At 43.7% G+C, this 19839-nt stretch overlaps 1 long non-coding RNA gene and 1 pseudogene across 1 annotated transcript in view; both read right to left on the reverse strand.

Moving 5' to 3' along the window:
* Positions 1-19839, reverse strand: part of LOC113631295 (uncharacterized) — a 95381-nt gene that overhangs the window by 62630 nt on the left and 12912 nt on the right. Inside the window, exon 3 of the long non-coding RNA XR_003437251.1 lies at positions 12204-12323. This is a non-coding gene — a long non-coding RNA (uncharacterized LOC113631295). The remainder of the gene's footprint in view (positions 1-12203; positions 12324-19839) is intronic.
* LOC113631294 (60S ribosomal protein L17 pseudogene) lies at positions 17696-18333 on the reverse strand (annotated as a pseudogene).

Raw genomic sequence — 19839 nt, forward strand, 5'->3', positions numbered from 1 at the left:
TTTCCTCTCTAGGCTTTGATACATACCTTTCTATTTATTCATTTATTATTTTCTAAAAACTGGCACCAGACCTGATAGAGAAATTGTATTAATTCATCATGAATGATAGACTGGAATGTTTTAGAATAATATTTACTAAATTGGTGGTAACTGAATCAGTAGCAGTACGGTATCTGGAATCAACTTAAAAAAAGCATTGATCCCAGGTTTTCCAGATCAAGATGGCAGAGTAGGAAGACCTGAGCTCACCTCCTCCCATGGACACACAAAACCTACAACTACATAGAGAACAATCCCTGAGAATGACTTGAAGACTAGCAGAAACAACTTTCTACAACTAAGGATAGAAAGAAAAGGCCACAGTGAGACAGGTAGGAGGGGCAGAGACACAGTCTAGTCAGAACCCAAACCCCCCGTGCAGCCACCCACAAAGCGGGAGGGATAGCACAGCTGCGGAAGCCCCCCTACAGTAGGGGGCCTGCGCTGTGAAGCCGAGCCCCCATACGGCCTGACTTTGAAAGTCAGAGGGCTTACGTCCGGGGGAGCTGGAGGCCTGTGGGAAACTGAGACGCTGATCTTGAAGAGCTTGGGCACAAACTCACTGGCTCAGAGGCCCAGCGCAGAGGCAGCAGCTTGTAAAGTTCCCAGGTGATTTACTGACTAATTTTAGGGTATGTGCTGGAGGGGCGGCGATCTGGTGGAACCTTCTCTGGGACTGAAATGCTGTTGGGTGCCATTTAAAAGATTCTCCTTCCACCTAGCTGGCCTGGGTGGGTACTACGTCTGTCATTATTCATCAAACTAGCTAACTCCATGTGTCCTGCCCTGGTGTTCCCCTGAGGACCAGCCCTGCCCAACCTGCCCACCCCAGCCGGCCCCTCCGAAGTGGCTCCTGCCCTCTCCCACCCGGCAGGCCACCCTGGCCAGCACCAGTGCCCACTCCAGGGGGTGGCTCCCGCTCCAGGAGGGGCCAGCCCTACACAGCAGCATGCCTGCAACAGTCACGGCCAGGCACTGCAACACTGGGGGCCAGGACCGCATATCAGCACACCTGCAGCAGTTGTGACAGGACCTCTCAGCCAGCATGGCTAAGAACCAACCCTGCCCACCAATGCACCTGTAGCAATCATGGCCCAACCACAACAGGAGGGCATACACTGCCCACACAGCCCACTGGAGCATGCGGCTCTGATGACAGGGTGGGGGGGAATGTGCCACAAGGCCCCACAGTACACCTTCTACATAAGACCACTCTTTCAAGACCTGGAGATGTAGCTGATATACTTAATACATAGAAACAAACACAAAGGGACTTCCCTGGTGGTCCGGGGGCTAAGGCTTCATGCTCTCGATGCAGGGGGCCCAGGTTCAAGGGTTCGATCCCTGGTCAGGGGACTAGATCCTACACGCTGCAACTAAGAGTTTGCATACCGCAACTAAAGATCCCGCATGCCACAACAAAGATCCTGCACGCCGCAACCAGGATCCCACGTGCCACAACTAAGACCAGCACAGCCAAATAATGAAATAAATATTTTTTAAAAAAATAGAAACAAACACAAAGAGTTAGTTAAAATGAGGAGACAAAGGAACACCTTCCAAATGAAAGAACAGGCCAAAACTTCAGAAAAATAACTAAATGAAACAGAGACAAGCAATTTACCAGGTAAAAAGTTCAAAGAAATAGTCATAAAGATGGCCACCAAAGTCGGGAGAAGAATGGATAAACTCTGTGAGAACGTCAACAAAGAGATAGAAAATAGAAAAAAGAACCAGTCAGAACTGAAGAATACAATAACTGACATGAAAGACACACTAGAGAGAATCAACAGCAGAGTAGAAGATCCAGAAGATATCAGTGATCTGGAAGACAGGGAACTGGAAATCATCAGATTGGAACAGCAAACAGAAAGAGAATTTTTTAAAATGAGGATAGTTTAAGGGGCCTCTGGGACAACATCAAGTGTACTAACACTCATATTATAGGGTCCCAGAAGAGGACAGAGAGAAAGGGACAGAAAACCTATTAAATAAATAATGGCTGAAAACTTCCCTAATGTGGTGAAGAAAACAGACACCCAAGTTCAGGAATCACAGAAAGCCCCAAGCACGAGGAACCCAAAGAGAACCACACCCAGACACATTATAATTAAAATGTCAAAAGTTAAAGAGACAATCTGAAAAGCAGCAAGAGAAAAACAACTAGTTACATACGAGGGAACCCCCACAGACTACCAGCTGATTTTTCAGCAGAAACTTTACAGGCCAGAAAGGACTGGCACCATTTATTAAAAGTCCTGAAAAGAAAATACTCACAACTAATAAAACTCTACCTGACAAGGTTATAATTCAGAATTGAAGGAGAGACGGTTCCCCAGCCATCCTTTAGCAAAAGCTAAAGGAGCTCATCACCACTAAACTGGCCTTACAAGAAATGTTAAAAGAACTTTAGACAGAAAAGAAAAGGCCATAACTGGAAACAAGAAAATTATGAAAGAAAAAATCTTACTGGTAAAGGCAAACATATAGTAAAGGTGGTATGAATGTTAAGAGACAAAAGTAGTAAAATCATCTATATTTAAAATGATTAGCTAAGCGACACACAAAGTAAAAATGTGTAAAATACAATGTCAAAAACATAAAATGTGCGAGGGGGAGTAAAAATGTAGTTTTTTTAGAATGTGCTCAAAATTAAGCGACCATCAACTTAAAACAGACTGCTATATACATAAGTTATTTTACATGAACCTCATGGTAATCGTAAACGAATAGTCTATAACAGAGACACAAAAAAATAAAGAGAAAGGAATACAAACACAGCACAAAAGAAAGTCATCGAATCACAGGGGAAGAGAACAAGAAAAGTAAGGAACAGAGAAGAACTACAAAAATAATTCGAAAATAATTAAAATGCCAATACATAACATACCTATCAATGATTACTTTGACTATAAATGGACTAAAGGCTTCCAATCAAAAGACATAGAGTGGTTGAATGAATAAACACTAATCTGAAAAGGTATCTGCACACGTATGTCCACTGACTGACAGTAGCCAAGATATGGACACAATATGTGTCCATCAATAGATGAATAAATAAAGATTTGGAGCTATATAATATCTATATCTATACACACAATGGAATATTACTTAGCCATGAAAACAATGAAATCTTGCCATTTGAGACATGTGTGGACCTAGAGGGTATTATGCTAAGTGAAATAAGTCAGTCAGAGAAAGGCAAATACTGTATGATATTACCTATATGTTGAATACAAAAAACAAAACAGAAACAGACTCATAGATACAGGGAACAAACTGGTGGTCACCAGAGGGGAAGCATGGGGGGGTTGGCTGACATAGGTGAGGAGATTAATAGGTACAAACTTTCAGTTATAAAATAAATGTCACAGGGACGTAATGCAGAGCATAGGGAATATAGTCAATAATATTGTGATAACTTCGCGTGGTGACAGATGGTTACTAGACTTACTGTGGTGATCAATTCATAAGGTACATAAATGGTGAAACACTAAGTTGTACACCTGAAACTAATATAATATTGCATGTCATCTATATTTCACTTAAAAAAAAAAGAAGCTTACAGTCCAGCCAGAAAGGCAATCCATGATCATGGAGAAAACACCATATAAGTTTTTAAATGGGAGTTGGGGGACTTTGGTCACAGAAAGTGCTATTTATATACAATATTTTAAAATTTAAATAGATGTGCAAGTTTTTTTTTTTTTTAAGCATTGTTTCATCAGCTCCTTCAGCAGTTGGTAAATCTAGGCGAGTCATGCTACAAACTGTGACCAAAAAGACCCTGCTGTGTAATTCATGTATCTGCTGGGGCAATAATACTCATGACAGGCTGATATAAATGACTGTGTTCCTTCTAAACGTGATATTTTTTTTAATATATATATTTTGGCCGCACTGCACGGCATGCAGGATCTTAGTTTCTGGACCAGGGATCGAACCCATGCCCCCTGCAGTGGAAGCGCAGAGTCTTAACCACTGGACTGCCAGGGAAGTCCCCTAAATGTGATTTCTTAAAACCTCATATATCTTTTTTGCCTTCATTAAGTGACTGACATTCACAGTTCTGTCTTTAAGAAAACAAATTTTTTCTTCTAAAAATCAGAAACTATACTTCCTAGTAAAAGGCCCAAGTAGACACAAATTACGGCAGGGTTGGCTACCTAACAAAAATGCATTAAAACACAGTGCCCATGGTGGCAGATGAGGTGGAGGCATACAGATCACTGCTTTTTCTTTGTTTACTGGCTCTGCCAACACAGTGTTTGGGTTCGTGGGTTGGTGCTTATCTGAAATCATGTTGACACAGGCATGAATGTTCTGAATTTTTGAAGGATAAGGGTGTGTGTGTGTGTGTATGTCTGAGGCTGTGATTGCTATCCTTGCTGGAGAACATTTCTCTTCATGAAGAGCTTTTGAGAAGCTGTAAAAATTTCACAACCTAGATACTTGATAACAACAGCATGTTTTTCTTGGGAAAAACAACTGGCAACTCAAAGCAGTTGATAATGTTTATGTACTACTGTGGAGCAAAAAAACAGGGGGGGGGGGGGGGGGGGGGGACTAGAGAGTTTCTATGAAGACAGAGTTTTCTAGACAGTTTCTAAGAAGACCACAGCTTGGACACATCACTTTAATGTGTTGATGACTGAGTTTTTAGAAAGCCTGTACTCAGCTCTTTATTATGATCTTTTAATTTTATTCTGTTCCACATTTTAGTAGATTATGAATTGCTAATACCAACATAAACTGATGAAGGAATTTCTCCTGAATGCTAAACGAGGAGTACTTTTCTTTTCCATAGAGTCCAAATAGGGCACGAGATCATGATTCTAGCCTAGCATTTTCTACATCAAAGGTTCTTCAAGCAGTCACTCAAATGTCTGTTGATTGATCATTATGCAAAAAGCAGATCAAAGACAAATATTAAAATGAATTATGATGTTCAGGCTTATTCATACCCCAAGCACATGGAGTTTTACTCATTGAAAGCAAGTGCGCTTCTCTCTAAAATACTATTCCGGTTTCTTAACATTCTTCAGCTATGTTTAGAGAATATGTTGTCAACTCATCTTTGCATAGTGAACACACTTTGATTCTAAAAAACATAAATGACAAATAGAATGTTATTTTTATATAGCATAACAATATGTGAAGAACTTTGAATGTGAGGTACATATCATCGATTTGTGACAATGGCCCCTGCTGGACCTGCTTTTTCTACACTGGCTGCAGAAAGTGGATGAACAAACCGGGACAGTGCGCAACCTCCCCTGGCCAGGCTGGGAAAACATTCCTCAAGTATGTGGTCTACGGCCCAGCTGTTTGTCCAGCGTCACCAGCATAGCCAGCAGGTCACTTCTGGATCCCAGGCTGCTGAGTCTCTCCCACTGTTGCCAGAGCCGGGACAACAGGGCAGGCATGAGCCCTACAACACGGTACAGCAGTTAACAGTTATTTATCTTTAAAAAAATAAAACAACCCTCCCCAAACTTCAAATGAACTAATAGTTTTATCAAACCAGCTGTTTAAAACCATCTTCTTTTATCTGCTTGTCCAAGAGTGAAAAAACAGACACAGCCAGAAGGCTATTAATTGTCCCTGCCTGCTCTATTCGAAACCCCAGTGTTCATTGTTTCAAGGTTGCAGAATTCTCAGTCCCCAACAAAGAACACTTGTAACAAGGTGTATTGTTTCCACTCATACCACTTCTGACACCAAATGAGGCGGGTTTTTTCCTCTGTACCAACAGATTTTCCAGTTCTCATACCAGCTGGGTGTCCTACAATTCCATTCCATTCAATTCTGACACTAACTCCACTGAATTAGTGCAGACCCCACAGGTTTAAGGCTCAGTCTCACAAAACCGCACTCCCCTTACTTCAGAGGCTGGCCGTAGTCCCAGGTTGTCACAGGTACTTCTGACCAACAAGCTATAAATTTGGTGGTTCTTACAACCTCTTCCTCAGGTTTGATTATTCACTAGAACGGTTCATAGAACTCAGGTAAACTTTACTATTTCCGGTGTACGATAAAGACTTCAACTGAGGAACAGGCAACGGAAGAGATGCATAGGGCAAGGTATGGGGGAGGGATGCAGAGCTTCCACGCCCTTTCTGGGTCTGCTGCCCACCCCCCACCCCCACACCAAGATGTGTTCACCAACTCAGCAGCTCTCCAAAACCCATTGTTTAGGGGTTTTTATGGAGGTTTCATTGCGTAGGTGTGATCGATTAAGTCATTGACCATTGGTGGTTGAACTCCGTCTCTAACCCCTCCTTTTTCCCCATAGGTCCATGCCTCTAACCATAGCTTGGCCTTTCTGGAGACTAGCCCCATCCTGAAGCTACCTAGGGGCCAGCTAAGAGGAGCCTAATTAGAACAAAAGAGTTCCTATCGCAGAAGACCTAAATAGACATTTCTCCAAAGAAGATACACAGATGGCCAACAAACACATGAAAAGATGCTCAAAATCACTACTCATTAGAGAAATGCGAATCAAAACTACAATGAGGTATCACCTCACACTGGACAGAATGGCCATCATCAAAAACTCTACAAACAATAAATGCTGCAGAGGGTGTGGAGGAAAGGGAACCCTCTTGCACTGCTGGTGGGAGTGTAGATTGATACAGCCACTATGGAGAACAGCATGGAGGTTCCTTAAAAAACTAAAAATAGAACTACCATATGACCCAGCAATCCCACTACTTGGTATATACCCTGAGAAAACCATAATTCAAAAAGAGTCATGTACCACAATGTTCATTGCAGCTCTATTTACAATAGCCAGGACATGGAAGCAACCTATGTGTCCATCAACAGATGAATGGATAAAGAAGATGTGGCACATATATACAATGGAATATTACTCAGCCATAAAAAGAAACGAAATTGAGCTATTTGCAGTGAGGGGGATGGACCTAGAGTCTGTCATACAGAGTGAAGTAAGCCAGAAAGAGAAAAACAAATACCGTATGTTAACACATATATATGGAATCTAAAAAAAAAAAAAAATAAGGTTCTGATGAACCTAAGGGCAGGGCAGGAATAAAGACACAGATGTAGAGAATGGACTTGAGGAAACAGGGAGGGGGAAGGGTAAACTGGGACGAAGTGAAGGAGTAGCATTGACATATATACACTACCAAATGTAAAATAGATGGCTGGTCGGAAGCAGCTGCATAGCACAGGGAGATCAGCTCGGTGCTTTGTGTCCACCTAGAGGGGTGAGATAGGGAGGGTGGGAGGGAGACACAAGAGGGAGGAGATATGGGGATATATGTATATGTATAGCTGATTCACTTTGTTATACAGCAGAAACTAACACAATATTGTAAAGCAATTATACTCCAATGAAGATGTTGAAGAAAAAATAAAAGAGTCCCTGTCATCCAGGGAATTCCAAGGGATTTAGGAGCTCTGTGCCAGGAACGGGTAAGGAAGACCAAGTATATATTTCTTACTGTAATCACACAAGGTTTGTTACTTTTATTGATTCAGAATAGAGAGGAACAAAAGCCATAACTCCCTTCTTCTTGCTTCAATACCCCTGATCTCACGTGCAAAGCTTTCTGACAGATGAAAGCCAGCCACGAGAAATGGTTTTGTTTTAGGTGGCATTGCTTTCGAGAAGCCTCCTTCAGCTTCCCTTCCCTTCTAGCTCTTGTAAGCCAACTGTCTGTTGATTGGTCATCATGCTAAAAGCAGATCAAATACAGGTACTATAAATGGGTTAGGATGCACAGGCTTATTCAAACCCCACGTACATGGAGTCTCACTCATTTAAAGCCGCCCTTGGTCCACAGATCAAGGCTGTTTTTCTCACTGTTGCTGGTCTTCCCATCGGTCACCAGCTCCCAGGAGTTTCCGCTAGGAAACTGCCGTGACCCTTTGGCCACAGGAAAGCGGAGTTCAGACTCTAATGGGTCCAGCAAAGTCGGGAAACCTACCTAAGGGGGACGAAGGGAGAGAAGATGCCCCTACCCTCGAATTATTTCTACAGAAACCTTGAAGTCTCCTCGCTTCCTGTTCTTCCCCTCCCCCACTCCACGTTCACCAAAATGACTCATAGATTCTCACCTAAAAGTGGTTATTTCTGAATTTTACACGACAGTAACTTCTAGAGAATGTACATTCGCACATACATTTTGGGATACCTTTTTCTCAGAGTCTTTCAAATACTTCCAACTACATGAGTTGCCTCTTCTAGGTTCTTAAGACAACGTGAATTTTAAGCTTAGCTTATCGGTCCCCGCCCCAAGTGTCAGTGAGAACTGAGAGGAACCAGAAGTGAAAGACCCTGGAACAGATGCGGGCTTTGAACCTCAGCAGGGCTGGAAACATTCCAAGAGCAGATGTCACAGTCCTTCCCCTCAAGACCTCCAAAAAAAAGCAACGTGAGAAATGAAGCAACTGTGCCGCCAAGGCCGAGCCCTCACACAACTCCAGGGGGCACCATTCATGGGAAAACAGTGTGAGAGGTCCCCTGGCGCTGTGCAGATACTGGCCTCTGAGAACAAGAATGCTGTTTTTCCACAATGTGTGTGTCGCCTGAGACACACACCACGGGGGGCTTCCTGGGAGAAGGGCTATTTCCTGCCCTGGGCACGGAAGCCGCTCCACGAATCTAAGAGGATGTGGCTGTCGGTAAATATGACTTAATTCTGTTCCTCATCCACCCAGAGCCCTCCCTGAGGACCTCCGCTTGTACTTTGGAAACAGCCCAAGCTTTGGAATGAGGAATTTTGAAGGCTGGTTCTGCTCTTCGAGGGCTGCACAGCCCTGGCTAAGTTACTCGCCCTCTCTGTGTCCGGGTTTCTCATCTGTCTGTCTGGTGAGTTAATAGTATCTAATACTTGGAGTTATCACACCCATTAAGAGAATTCTCCCTTTCCTGGTAGACTCTGGGCCTTTGTGGGTGGTGTTAGAGAGAATGGCCAAGGTAGGCTGGTTTGATTTACATGGGAAAGAACAGAGAGTTGCTAGAGAAGAAGAAGGAAAAATCCATCGGAAAAAAGATGAGAAAAAGGAAAGGAGAAAAGAGCTAAAGTAGGCCAGTTCGGGGGGAAATCGGGGAGAGTGTGGAGGAAAGGAAGAGAGAGATTCATGGTTCATATACGTGAACTATATTTAGAGAGAGACAGTTGGGGGACAGTGATTATTAAACTGTCCTTTAACATTTTTTAGAGATAACTCAGTTGAATAAGCAAATAGTTTTTATCACAGAGGTCGCTGAAAACCATTTCCTTCTTCGGCTTGTCCAAGAGTGAAATAAGGATGGAAACACCCAGAAGCCTATTAAATTAATGTCCCCTCCCTGGCTCCATTCTCACCCCCAGCTATAAACACCAGCAGGTCAAGGACTGTAACACACCACACCATGACAGCTCGTGGGCATGGCTGCTGGCACAGGGAAGATGCCAATCTGATGTGTCATCGAATGTATGGTCTTCTGTGCTGTTTCCAGTTTTCAAGCCCAAAGAAGGCTGAGAGAAAATTACAGCCTCCTTTGATTTCATTGTCATGGGCCATGGGGTCCCATGAGGTGTGATGTGGAGCTGACCACTCTCTGGGAACCTCAGAGATGAGCCATAAACCTTCTAGAAACATCTGTACAGAGCTCATTTATGTTATTCAAAGCTTCCTGAATTCAAAAGAAACCACATAAAAAGTCAGCAAAACCACTTGTGCATTTTAAGACATTTCCTGATCTCTTATACTAGCAATAATAAATTGGAAAAAAGATCCCTTGGAGCAAACATTTTTGTTTGTACCTGTGGGCAGGTGGTATTCTGCATTGTGAATTGACGGGTTTTTAACATTTGATGCAAGCATCTGAACACACATATTATTAAAACATCTTCTTTTTCTCTGTCGTATAAGAGTCACTTTTTTAGTGGTCCTCAAAGTGAAACGGGGTGGTTTTATACAGGGCTTATATTTGGAAATAGAGTCAGAGGGATTCATGAAGGCTGAATCAGTGGCGATGTTATTTTTTAGTTTCAGAGACTAAATCCCATCAAATTTCTTTGTCTGATTTTTGTGTATCCTCGTAAACCTGAGAGCCAAATAAAGGAGAAAATCAGTAAACTTTGCTTTCCTCTTGCTATCCAACTTCTCATGCCCATTTCATGTTTACTTTGCCACAGAACGTTTTAATTCACTTAAGCTCCACCCCCACGTGCAGCGGACAGAACTAATTGTATCATCCCTTTATTTCCATCAGGAGCAAATAAAGCAAATAAAGCAAACCACTTGTCCATGAAACTGAAATGCTCCTGATGGGGTTGCAGATGCATTTAGATTAATGAAACCCTCCACTCACAGATCCTTGCACATGACGGAGACAGAAGGACAGGAAACCTGACATACATTCGCCAGCTCAACAGAGCGCAAAGCGCCTATTCCCACAGTCTTAAAGATTTACTCCAGGACAAGCTGCAAATACAAACATTCACCAAAATTCCTTCCACCCTCACTCTATTCTCAGGAGAAAATGGGCTCTTGTAAATGTGTACCCATGGCACCTAGAGATATTTTCAAAGGAAATAGCCAGAACTGGCATTCCCACCTATACTGCAGTGGCAACTTCCACACCACTTAAAAGAAATAATGGTATTTTTTTCCTGGATAGAAAAGAACGCTACTGTATAAAGTTGTTTTGCTTTGTTTGGTTTTTGGTCGCACCACACAGCTTGCATTGCTTGTGGGATCTTAGTTCCCCGACCAGGGATCAAACCCGTGCCCCTGCAATGGAAGCACAGAGTCCTAACCACTGGACCGCCAGAGAATTCCCTAGAAAGTTTAAAAACACAAAAAAAGAGGTGAGAAAAAATAAAATCACAGAATCCTAAAATTTTTGATGTAAATCTTTCTAGGCTTCTTCTATGCATGTTTTTGATTATGGAAATATATATGATGAAAAAGAAAACAATTCTACATTTGCTTGATAAATTGAAACTTTAAATTAACTATGTAACAGGAATATGTTCCCACTTCATTAAATATTATTTCATATCAGCACTTGAAATGGCTATATAATGTTGTATCACAGGGTGGTGCTATGATTTATTTAACCAATTTAATTCCAATTGCTGGACATTAATCCCAATTTTCTGCTATTAAAATCAGTACTTCATGAAGTGTCTTTGTGTACAGATCTTGGCAAACCTCAGCAATAAATTCTTTGGCATAAATTGGGGATGTTGAAATGCCGGGTTACAAAGCATGTCCATTTTAAACATCAATTTTCAGTCTTCCTAATCATGCCAACATTGCAGATTATTTTAACAAAAATAGTTTGCCAATTTGATAAAAGAAAAATGTTACCTCAGTGTGGTTTTCCTATGAATTTCTACGATTGCAAATGAGGTTAAAGGTTTTCTTTCTTCTGTTTATTAACCACTTATATTTTTCTTTTTGTTTTGAGTATTCATATCCTTTCCCTAACTAAAAAATGTTTGTCTTTTTCTTACTGACATAGATGACCTCTTCCAATATTAAAGATAGTAACCTTTTGTTAATATACTGACAAATTTTTCCTGGCTTTCCATTTGCCTTACTTGTATTTATGATTTTTTTTAAATGTACAGAAGTGTTTCATTTTTATGCAGTAGAAACTATCAGTCTTCTCCTTTATGTTTTCTGACTTTGGCTATATAGGTTTAGAAAAGCTTTCTCTAAGTCCCACAGACTTTTGTCAAAAAATCATAATCATGACCTGCCTTGTGATAGCTTTTTCATTGTTGGGCAAGGTATAAATAGTAACTGAAGGCTGGGACCAGCTCTTATGCTTACTTCCCCCTTAAATGTCCTGTATTTAGTAGATCACAATCCATTCATCAAAAACATGTTTTTAATTGAGCACCTACTACATTCCAGGATTATTAAATATAGATGAGACAGACACTGGACACAACTGCTTCTTCATGAATTCCACCAGCACACATTGCATAATTAACACATGTGAACAGTGCAAAGATCAGAGCAGAAAAGCAACAGTGATGAATTCAAAAAGAGTCCCTCTCCCTTGAGAAATTTATAGTTCAGTATACCCTGGAGGAATTAAAGAGAGGTATACCCTGGAGGAATTAAAGAGAGGATTTAAAAGAGACAGATATTTAAAAGAGACTGAAATACAAGGAAGAAAGTATAAGTACCTTGTGAGATGGGGAAAAACTCAGTGTTCACACAGTGGAAGTCAGGGAGGGTCTGTGGAGAAAGTATCATTTGAAGCGAGCCTTATAGGTTGAGATGAAGGAGACATCATTCTCTTCTTCCTGCCGTCAGAGAGAAGGGGAAGCAGGCACATTAGACTCAGTTTCCCTCCGCAGTATTAACAAACAAACAAAAAAAGGGTGGGGGGAGGAAATTCCCTGATGGTCCAGTGGTTAGGACTCCGCGCTTTCACTGCAGAGGGCCCAGGTTCAATCCCTAGTCAGGGAACTAAGATCCCACAAGCTGTGTGGCGTGGCCAAAAAAAATTAAAAAAAATAAAACCCAAAATGTTAAGCAGCCAAATATGCCTGTAATCAACCCACAAAGGCTAGAGGAGGGGCTCAGTGAGGGGCTTAGGAAAAAGAGTTAGCATTTCTTTACACTGTCTTTTGCATTTACATTATGCTTATGGAATTTTTGGGGGTACGGTTTTCTTTTTTATGTAGTTAAATCTTCTTGAACAGTGTGGCAGATTATACTTCCCAAGGATGGCCGCACCAATGTATATCCCATTATATATGCTCCTCTTAGAGTGTGACCCTAACAGGCTTCATGGAAAGGTAGAGTCTGTGTTCCCTGCCTCTGTACTTGGGTGGACCTTCCTAACTGCCTCAGCCAGTAGAATGTGGCAGAAGCGCTGCTGCATGACGCCCAAGGCTAAATCCTAGATGCACTCCTAGCTGGCTCTCCTCTCTCTTGGGACACTTGGTCTCTGAACCCAGCCACCCCATTTTGAGGAAGTGCAGGCCACATGCAGAGGCTGGATGTGGCCTGGGGCTGTGTTCTCACCAACAGCCCCAGGTAGATTCCTGGTCAACAACCAGATGAGTGAATGAGGAGTCGAGGCTCCTGCTGTGATTTACATCTTGAGATGTTTACTGTGCCTTCTGGAGACTTGATGGAGGTGAGGACTACAGGCCAGGAGTGGAAGCAGGGAGACCAGTTAGGAGGCTATAGCAATAATCCAGGACAGAGAAGATGCACTTTGGGTTTGGGTTATACCAGTAGCGTAGGTGAGAGGTAATCCTATCTGGGAAATGTTTTGAAAGTAGAGCTGATGGGGTTTGCTGATGGATGGGATGGGAGTTGGGAGAGAAAGAGAAGAGTCGCTGACTATGTCTAGATTTTGAGTCTGAGCAATTGGGTTTCAGTGTCATTTATTGAGATGAGGACACCTGAGGGAAGGGCAGCTTGGCAGGGCAGGGTAGGTCAATCGTTGCATCTGGGGCATGTTCTACGAGAAGCCTGCTTGACATCCAAGTGAAAAAGCTAAATCAACAGTGGGATACGCGAGTCTAGAGCTCAGAGGGAGGCCCTAAGCTGGAGACAGAAACTTGGGAGTCACTGGCACACGGATGGTGTTGCCGATGGTACTGCTATATAAGAAATGACCCCAAAACTTAGCTTAAAACAGCTATTTCATTGACCCACCAATTCGTGGGTTCGAAATTCAGGGCAGGGCACAGGAGGAATGTTTAGTTTCTACTCCACAAATCTTGGGTCTGAGCTTGGAAGACTCAAGGGTTCGAAGCAACATGATGACTGGGGCTGGAATCACCAGGAAGTGTCTTCACTCACAAATCCGGCAGTTGAAGCTGGCTGTTCACTGGGACCTCAGCAGGGGCTGTCAACTGGAACGCTTAGAGTGGCTTCTCCATGTGGCTTGGGTTTCCTTGGGGTAGCTGGACCACTTACATGGCAGCTCAGGGCTCCAAAAGTGAGTGTACCAGTGAACAAGGTGGAAGTGCACCGTCTTTCCTAACTTAACCTTGGAAGTCATGCAGCATCGTTTCCACCTCATCCTCTGGGCTACCAGAGAGCTAGAGCTTGCCAAGACTCAAGGTGGGGTGGGGAGGGTGGTGGATATAGATCCCTCCTCTCCATGGAAAGAGTGTGAAGACCACGTTGTAGAAGAGCATATGGGATGGAGATACTGTTGTGGCCAACTCTGGAAAACACAATCTGCTACAGATGGTATTGATTCAGGGCCTCATAATTGGATGACATCACTTAGGAACTGAGTGCAGACAGAGAGAAGAGGTCCCGGAATGAACCCTAGGCCTCAACATTTAGAGACTGGGAGGAGGAGCCAGTGGGCAGAAGCAAGCCTAGAGCAAATGCTGTTTCTTGCAGGGCTGCCACTTTCTGCTGAAACTCCTTAGGGAACAGGGTCGGAACATGTTCTTGCATCACCTGCAAGCCAGGGCCAGAACCGGCCCTCCCCCAGTGGGCACTGCCTGGAGGCTCAGCTGAGCACAGCTCCTCAGGCCCCCCAAGACGATCAGGTAGTCAGTAACTCTGGGTCCTGCAGGTGCTCAATCTTCCGTAACACAAGGCAAGGTAGAGAGGGTGGTGGACTTAGACCCCTCCCCTGTAAGGAGGGGAACCCCCAACCCTAGCCAACCCACCCTTTTGGAAAACCATTTTTGCCTCTTCTTCAAGAGCTGAAGAATCCTCCAATTTACTCAATTCCAAAGAAAATTTAACATCCATACAGTAGCATCTGGATTGAGATTCATTTGACTTCAGTTTTCTCTAAGAATTAGCGGGTGAAGGTTGTCTTACATCTTGGAGAACTACCTAAACTAACAGACCACCTCCAGGGAACTACACTGCCAGAAGTTCCCTAGATGGCAGGTCCCAGGAGATAATACAAAAGAATTAAGTTCCTCTTGACAAAGACCCTGCTATAATAGTTAAACGGTCCATGTGTTGGAGTTGGGAATTCTGTTATTATATAAATGTCTTGCTGAAATGGGTCTGACCTCTACAGAGATTCAAAAAGAATAAGGCACATTCCTTTAACGTTATTTTTGCTCATGCAAACGATGCCCTATTACACCCAGTAATGCTTAACTACTAAGTTAAAAGCAAATACATAGCAATTTGGACCACTCCAGGGTCGCTCTCACTGTTTTGTGGTTTTATGTAATTCGAATATTGTATACAAGAAGACTTGACCTGGAGCAGGCAGCAAGAAATATGTAATTAGAAACACTTCCCAAGGAAATTATAGTGACAAGTGAAGGCTTGAGGATTTCCGCGGGAGCCTGGAGCTGCAGATATTCATTATAGGTACTTGGGAGGCTCAGCTGCCCTGCTGAAAACCGTGTCTAATTGCTGTGCGGCTGGATGCAGGCATGGAGGACAGCCCAGAGCCAGGAATTGTGTCTATGGCAACACGACGCTCCATTTTTAAACTTTTCATTGCGCAAGAAGAAATTGCTTAGGTTTTTTTTTTTTTTTTTCTCTTCTGCTCCCTCCCCATTCCAGAGTTTGTACCAGCAGGGATTACCCTCCAGGTCTAACATTTCCTGGTAGCTAATGCTAGCTGAGTTAGGTGCCTTTTGCTTTACCTCTAGCGTTAGCAGCTCCAGCCGGTCATTAATTACTGCACCAGGAAGCATTTTCCAATCAAATTATTGTTTAATCAAAACAAAAGCAAATGAATGCTTGTTGCTGTCAACAATGATCAACTCTCCCTAAGAGTCTAAAGGGGAATGCTGGAGGTTTTCCACTTACGGAGAAGTGTCCCTCTGGGAGGGAGGGTCAGTTAAGAAGGCCTTTGTCTAGATACAGTGAAGTTGCCTAAAGTACAGTTGAGAATGCTTCCCTGTGGGCGGAGAGGAAGCTGACCCCCAGGCAGGAAGACCCAGGAAGCTGATACACGCACCATCCTGGGTCCCCAGTCATTCTGCTTTGTTAGGGTCCGCGTGTCCTTGCTATTAGGCTAAATGCCCCAAATGCTTCTACGAGAGTGTCTGAGGGGAAAGACTGCTTTCTGGAGCAGTGAATAAGTGAAATCCACCTGCACGATAACAGCCACACTTCCTGAGTGCAGACAGCGTGCCCTGTGGCTTACAAACACGAGTTAGTGACCCTCGTAATTCCCCCCACCCCTAGTACATCATTATCCCCGTTTCACAGATGGGAAGACTAAGATTCAGACAGGTTAACCTGGCCAAGATGCACAACAGCCTGGTAAACAGCAGAGCCCACACTTGATTCGTAGTCTTTCCGTCAGCACCTTCCCTCTTTATTTGCTTTTAAAATTTTATTTGCGCTAAAATACACGTAACGTAAAATCTACCGTCTTCACCATTTTTAACTGCAGTACAGTGGCATTACGTGCATTCACACTGTTGTGCAGCACCACCATCATCCATCTCTAGAACTCTCTTCAACTTGCAAAACTGAAACTCTGTCCCCATTCAACAATAACTCCCCATCCCCCCTCTCCCCAGCCCCTGGCAACCACCATTCCACTTTCTGTCTCTGAATTTGACTTCTCTAGAGAGTGGAATCAGACAGTATCTTTCTTTTTGTGTCTGGCTTATTTCACTTAGCATGATGTCTTCAAGTTTCGTCCATGTTGTAGCATGTGCCAGAGCTTCCTTCCTTTCTAAGGCTGAATAATATTCCATTGTATGTATGTAACACGATTTTTTTTGTCCCTGCACCCATGGAAGGACACTTAGGTTGCCTCCACCTTTTGGCTATCGTGAATATGCTGCTGTGTTTAACTCCTAACCACTAAGATACATAGAGACTTGGAGAATGAGTCTCAAAGGAAGGCGCACTGCCATGGGCTGCCTGACACGCCCCAACCTGAGCAGATCAGCCAAGTACCAGGTGGCCCATCACCCACTGGAGAAGGCACCACCTCACTGGCAGGGGAAAGCGATGCGCAAGGCCAAAACATCCCACAGGTTGGCCAATTGGAGAGGCACAGCTCCACGCTGGCACACCCAATGCCAGTGTGTTTCCCTGAGCCTTAGATTCTGGGGAAAACAAGGTTCTTCAAATCCAAACTGCTCAGTCCAGACTTCACTGCAGGATTCCCCACCTGAACGGAGCGTGCCCTGGGACTCCACTGGCGCACCCGCCAACCCCTGCCGACTTCTCCATTCGGTGGTTCTGAGGGCGGCTAGGAGTGAGCTGTGTTCCCTCCTGAGGTTACCACCCTAAGGTTTTTGGAAATGTGAGGAGCATTTCTGGTTGTCATAACCATCTGTCTGGGGGACACTACTGACATTTAACATGTGGAGCCAGGGACAAGAGGCACCCTGCCATGTGTGAGGCAGTCACCCACAACAAAGAGTTGTCCTGCATCGTGAATCACTTCCAAACGTCTCATTAAAACGTATCTTGTAAGCAAAAAACCTCATTATAATCATCTGGGCCTAAAACCTAATTACGTTTTGCAAATGAACACAAAGTAATTCTGCATGGTTTTTATACGCACCAGATTTTCCAGGAATGCAACTATTGAGTAGATTGAGGGAGACTGTATTTTTTTTTTATATTGGAACTTCCCCGAGAGTTGTTCACCATTTTGGAAAATCATGGCAATGCCACTCCTAGTAGGTTTTTTTTTTTTTTTGCTTTTACATTTATTTTCTTTTTTTTTTTTTTTTTTTTTTTTTGGCAGCATTTATTCCTGGGCCATAAGTTTCTGTTTCTTCTGGGATATCTTTGTCTTCTGTGCAACCTCCTCTTTGGGTTTAGGAATCATCTGTTCTTTTTCAGGAAGGATCATCTTAGTGTGGCAGGGAGAGTTCCTGTATGGGTTGATCTGACCATGAGCTCTGTAAGTCCTGCGTGGCATCTTGGGTGCTTTGCTCACCTGGATATGCTTAATGACCAGAGAATCTACATCTAAGCCCTTAAGTTCAGCATTACTCTCTGCATTTTTGAGCATGTGCAGTAAAAGTTCAGCACTTTTTTTGGGCTACTGACCCTGTGTCCAGCCCCGCTCTTTGGCCTGGGCACACCTACCAACTCCACCATTGTAAAGACAGACTGGCACACATTGCTTCTGTAAAGTCACATCCTTCAGATACGTGGTGGCTTTTCAGATATGCATACCCTGAATGGCCTGGGCAGTCTCACGAGTGCTCTTAAAGTGAACACGAAGATCTGAGCCTCTTGATTGGCATGATTCTGTGGGGTTTTCTGGGTCAAGTGAATAGTGAACCATTTTTAGAGATCACCTCAGACCGCTTATCCAAAAAGGACTCCTAGCATTTGAGTTGCAAAAAATATATATAACTTTATCAATTTTATTTGAATTGCCACATTCAAAGTCCACTTTAGAGGCAAGCCCCCTCCACAGGAGGGGTCTATGTCGCCACTCACTGCCGCCCCCCACCCCCGTCTTCTGATGTAGTCCTGCCCCAGCATTTACGTGTTGAAATACATCTTCTGTTTTTATACACTTCTATTCTTTTATTTCTTCTTTTACACCCAGGACATTATATTACTTTTATTTTTAAACATTTTTTGTGTTGGTCGATTATGTTAGACCACAAATCCTGATGCAAACCTCTTGGGGGCCAGATGTGTTTCAGAATTCAGAATTCTCCAGATTTTAAGTACTAAAAGTAGTGTGGTGCACCTACAATATGTTATATAACCCTTCAGCGGGGTCTAGAACAGCATCCTGTCATCAATCACACATTTCTACAGCAAAACGTATATACGGACACATAAGAGTGCAATGAATTACGTCTACGTGTAGCTTCAGATCAGCTCAGGGCAGGTTTTGTTGACAAAATTTTAAAAACCGATTTAGGATTTTCGAAGCGTTTTGGATTCTGGATAAGCAATCGTGGCCCTCTGTTTAGTGTCTCTCACTGAGCAAGAATACAATGAAGGGGGTGGTTTAAGAACGAGGCGCTGGATCTGATAGGTTGCGAGCATCTCACAGTCAGTCTTTGGAGGGGTGTGTGAGGGTCCACCTGAGGGCCTCCCTTCCCTAAGCCTCCTCTGGCTTCAAGTGAATGGGGCCTGGTTACTCTCTTTCCTGTCTGTCAGCTTCTGGACCTTTCCCAATTCACTTTGTCAGACAGCCGCCAACACACGTGATGCCCCCATGGTAACTGACAACATCTGACGGCTGCTCCAAGCAGGGCAGATAGGTGTTCTGTGAGCTCCAATCCCTCTACTCTTATGCCCAAAGGTAAGCTGTTCTCTCTGCCTGAAATCCTGCTTTATCCCCCTTGTCCTCCAGGTGAGGGATTCCTTTTTTTTTTTTTTTTTTTTTTTTGCTGTACGCGGGCCTTTCACTGTTGTGGCCTTTCCCCTTGCGGAGCACCGGCTCCGGACGCACAGGCCCAGCGGCCATGGCTCACGGGCCCAGCTGCTCTGTGGCACGTGGGATCTTCCCGGACCGGGGCACGAACCCGTGTCCCCTGTATCGGCAGGCGGACTCTCAACCACTGCGCCACCAGGGAAGCCCGAGGGATTCCTTCTTAAAGCCCCGGGTTAGGGACTTCCCTGACAGTCCAGTGGTTAAGGCTCCGTGCTTCCAATGCAGGGGGCACCAGTTCAATCCCTGGTGGGGGAACTAGGATCCCACATGCCCCATGGCATGGCCAAAAAAATAAAAAATGGAAAAGATAAAGCCCCAGGTTAAATGTCATCTATTTATGGGACTTCCCCAGTTTCCCAGTGGCATTTGTCACTCCCTCAGGCGAGATTCCCGTTAACTCTCGGTATGTTCATTCATTCCAGAAACATACTTTTTTGGGTGCTTACTGTGTGCCAGGGACTGGGCTAGGCTGAAGAATGTGGACC

This window comes from Aethalodelphis obliquidens, unplaced genomic scaffold (genome assembly GCF_003676395.1).
Source record: "Aethalodelphis obliquidens isolate GAN/ISIS:26980383/991018 unplaced genomic scaffold, ASM367639v1 scaffold32, whole genome shotgun sequence".
Lineage (NCBI taxonomy): Eukaryota > Metazoa > Chordata > Mammalia > Artiodactyla > Delphinidae > Aethalodelphis > Aethalodelphis obliquidens.